Raw genomic sequence first — 4,600 nt, 5'->3', positions numbered from 1 at the left:
CGTTGCACCACAGACGTGTCCAGAGTTCGGCGGGATGCTTTAGTCAGGTTCTGGAGGAGATCCCTCAGGAGACCATTCTGCCACCTCATCAGGAGCATGCCAGGCAATAGCGGGAGGTCATACAGGCACGTGGAGCCACACACACTACTGAGCCTCATGTTTGACTTGTTCTAAGGACATTACATCAAAGTTTCGGATCAGCCTGGCCTGTAGTGTGGTTTTCCACTTTAATTTTGAGTGTGACTCCAAATCCAGACCTCCATGGGTTGATAAATTTGATTTCCATTGATCATTTCTGTGTGATTTTGTTGTCATCACATTCAACTATGTAAAGAAAAAAGTATTTAATAAGAATATTTCATTCATTCAGATCTAGGATGTGTTATTTTAGTGTTCCCTTTATTTTTTTGAGCAGTGTATATTAGATTTGGCACATTGTTCAATATATCGTTGAACATAATATAATCTACGGCATATCAAAGTTCTAGAGTGGGATCTCTGTTACTTTTAGAGTTGTGATATTTCTATATTTCTACATTCATGTTTATATTTTTGTATATGAATAAATTAATGTAAGAAAATTGTTATTGAAATCAAAATACTACTCATATTACAGAGCAAGCGGTAAAACTTTATATAACACCAACTTTAGATTTGTAGATCCTACAGATGAAACATCATGGAGTCTTAAATGAGGCCTGTGTGAGGTCAAAATGTCACAAGTATTCCAACTTCAATTAATTATGTCTCAATTATGCATTAACTTCTTATGGCTGGGTGGCAGTATTGAGTAGCTTGGATGAAAAGGTGCCCAGAGTAAACTGCCTGCTACTCAGGCTCAGAGGCTAAGATATGCATATTATTAGTAACAGGACTTTTTGGACTTTTGGTCCGTACTTTCCGCTGGACTTGCACGCGCGTCGTGAGTTTAGATTGTGTACTGAACGCGTGAACCACAAGGAGGAATTTGGACATAAATGATGGACATGATCGAACAAAACAAACATTTATTGTGGAACTGGGATTCCTGGGAGTGCATTCTGATGAAGATCATCAAAGGTAAGTGAATATTTATAATACTATTTCTGACTTCTGTTGACTCCAAAAAATGGCGGATATCTTTATGGCTTTTTGGGCTCTGAGCGCTGTACTCAGATTATAGCATGGTGTGCTTTTTCCGTAAAGTTTTTTTGAAATCTGACACAGCGGTTGCATTAAGGTTGCATTAAGGAAAGGTTTATCTAAAGTTCCATGTTTAATACTTATATATCGATATCGATCCCGTTAACGGGATCTCAGCCGTAAGAAGTTTTAAGATACAAATGTCAAATATACAGTATGACAGCAATCCTTCCTCCAAAGGACACTTCTATGGATTTCATTCCGTGAAAATTGTTTTGTTCTAGTTTAGTAGTTTAGTGAGGAATCACCCTATTCTGATGTAAGAACTGTGCATATAAACATATAAACCAATCCCCCCTTCTCCTACCACTACTGTCCCGCCAGTGACCCCTGCCCTCTGACCTGCTGTGCTGCTGGCTTGTTCAAGAGGCCAGCTTCTTCATTGGCCTTTTCTGTCTTCATCTCCACCACAATGTCATTATTCACATCCCCACTTGCCCTGCAGGAGAGACACATAGAGGAGGCAGAGAGAGAGAGGGATAACATAGAGAGAGAGAGGGAGAGGTAGCATAGCGAGAGAGAGAGATAGGTTGATAGAAGGAGAGAACATGAACAGACAGACGGCGAGAGAAAAGGTAGAGGGTTAGCAGAGGGAGGTAAAATACAGTAAAGAGAACAGGGAGTCTGTACTCCAATGATCACAATGCCTTTCTTTAGAAACAGTTTCAAAACCACTCCTCCTCCTATCCCCTCAGCTCTCCCCCTCCCTCCCTCCCTCCCTCCTGTTACTCACACTTCCTTCTCATCCTTCTTGCTGCAGGGCAGCTTGCCCTTCTTGTTGAGGAAGTAGAGGAGTGCCACCAGCAGCAGCAGCATTAGGACACACACCACCACGGCTATCACCACGCCACTGGAGCCACCCTGCTGCTTATCAGCTAGGGGCATGGAGAGATGGAGGGAGAGATGAAGGCATGGGGGGAGAGGTGGAGAAGGGAGAGCGTTGCGATTGGAAAGTGAAGTTAGAGGGGATGCGATGGGGTGAGGTGGAGAGGAGAAAGAGGTAGGGAGAGGAGGGTGGAGGTGAGGAGGGTAAGGGGGAGAAGGGATGAAGAGGAGGGACAGCGATGGAGGCAGGAGAGGGGATGGAGTGGAGGGGTAGGGGTGGGTAATGGAAGAAGTGAGAGGGAGGTGAGGGGGTAGAGGGGTGGAAATGGGATGGGTGGGGTTGGGAGGAGAGCATTGGATGGGTGGAGGGGAGATGAGGAGAGGAGGAAAGGGGAGGGGGAGGTTTGTTCAGCTTTGAGATTGAGATGACAATAGTGTGGTGGGGCTAAAAGGGGGGCCTACACACACACACACACACACACATTTTCACAAACACACCTTTTCTCTCTGTATCACATACACATAGTGTAACACACATACACACAGAGGTATTTGTACAGACCTGTTTTAAGCACATGGTTCCCTTTGAGCAGCATTTTGAAAGAAAGACAGTTCCTCAGACCCACTGCATAGCAAAGCAACAACACACACCGCACCACTATGTGCACCCACTAACCACCAACAACACACATACTAGTGTACAAACACAACCACCACAACACATACTCTAGTTACAACTACTCACAAGCCCACAGCAACTGAAAAGCACAGCACAGGGAGGAAAAGGAGTGAAAGAAGAATGCAGTGGGAAAAAGAAGTGACAAAGACACGCCGAGAAAAGAAAAGAAGAGAGTGGAAGAGGATAGAATAGAATATCATCCTTTATTACCCCCCCAGGGGAGAGAAAAGTCGCAGCATCCACAAAATATAGGACAGACATCATACAAAGATGTATAGGACAGACATCATACAAAGATGAGAAACAAAACACAATATACAATATCCACAGTGTTCAGTAGTAATAGAGAAATATACAATGTACAGTACAGTAGAGTGCTGGGAGGAAGGGTGAAGTACTACAGGCTATATACAACACAGAGTCCTGACAGCAGGGAGGAAAGGAGGAGGGAGAAGACGGATAAGTGTCTACCTCTGCCTGCATCATTGGCTGCGTTGGGATCGACGGCTGCAGGGAGAAGAGAGGAAACGGGTTAGACTACAGTTTACTGTTACACCACAATGGAGGTGGGAGGGGGAGAGAGAGAGAGAGACGAGAGACGCAGAGACACGAGACGAGACCGGAGACAGACCAGAGAACCAGACAGAGACCAGACAGAGACAGAGCAGATCAGCAGACAGCAGAGAGACACAAGAGAGAGAGAGAGAGAGGAGAGAGAGAGAGAGAGAGAGAGAGAGAGAGAGAGAGAGAGAGAGAGAGAAGAGGAGAGGAGAGAGAGAGAGAGAGAGAGAAACTGAAAGAACGTTAAGAGAAAGTGGAGGGCCGCAACTGACCTTGTTTGGTGGTGACTTTGAAGGCTCTGGGAGGCTGTCGTCCGTGGTCGTACTGGGCTCGCAGGTGACCCCCCTTCAGACCGCAGCACTGGCCTCCAGCGATGACCATACTGACCACCTTGTTAACCTACCGACACCGACTGGAGAGGAGGGAGGGGGGGTGGGGGGGGGGGGGGGGGGGGGGGAAAGATGGAGTTAAGAGATGACAATAAATTAGAGGAGTTTTCTGAGAGCTCATAACATAACTCACGAAAGCTTTGTCACGCCAACAATGCCACACCACATGCGGCACCACACACACACACACACACAACACACACACACAACACAGCCTCCACCTCCTTTCTGGGGTGTCCAGGTGAACTGTGGGGCAGGGTGTCCGTGAGCAGAGCAGGACAGAGTCCCATGTCTCCCTCCTTCTCCACCATTCCATCAACAGCTGCATCAATCTCAGGTTTACCTAGAGAGAGGAGAGAGAGAGGAGGAGGGAGAGAGAAGACGTGAAAGAGACAGGAAGGGGAGTAGTAGTAGAGGTAGAGGGGGAGGAGAAGAGGGAGGAGGGAGAGAAGGAAGAGGTAACAGTTGAGAGAGAGAGAGGGAGGAGGACGAGAGGTAGAGGGGGTGAGGAGGAGGGTAGGGAGGTGCAGAGAGATATAGATTGGGAGAAAGTGGGGAGAGGGAATTGGCAAGAAATAAAATAATATTAAAATCCACAAGGAAGAGATATACGTACCATCACCACTTCCTTTATTCATCTGAAGTCTTATGATATATGTACCATCACACTTCCTTTACTCAATCTGAGTCTTATATATAACTGTACCATCACGCCACTTCTTTACTCAATCTGAGTCTTATGATATACTGTCCATACCACTTCCTTTACCTGATCTTATACTATACTGTCCATCACCACTTCTCTTACCAATCTGAGTCTTATTATATACTGTCATCACCACTTCATTTACGCCATCTGAGTCTTATGATATACTGGTCCATCACCACTTCCTTTACCATCTGAGTCTTTGATATACTGTACCATCACCACTTCCTTTACTCCATCTGAGTCTTATGAAATATA

General features: G+C 45.7%; 1 pseudogene; it reads right to left on the bottom strand.

Annotated features, from left to right (window-relative positions):
* Positions 1 to 1,476: 1,476 nt before the first annotated feature.
* Positions 1,477 to 4,600, bottom strand: part of LOC112080999 (basal cell adhesion molecule-like) — a 21,866-nt pseudogene continuing 18,742 nt past the window's right edge.

The sequence above is a fragment of the Salvelinus sp. IW2-2015 genome, unplaced genomic scaffold, assembly GCF_002910315.2.
Source record: "Salvelinus sp. IW2-2015 unplaced genomic scaffold, ASM291031v2 Un_scaffold16645, whole genome shotgun sequence".
Classification (NCBI taxonomy): Eukaryota; Metazoa; Chordata; class Actinopteri; order Salmoniformes; family Salmonidae; genus Salvelinus; species Salvelinus sp. IW2-2015.
This window is presented reverse-complemented; position numbering and strand designations above follow the sequence as displayed.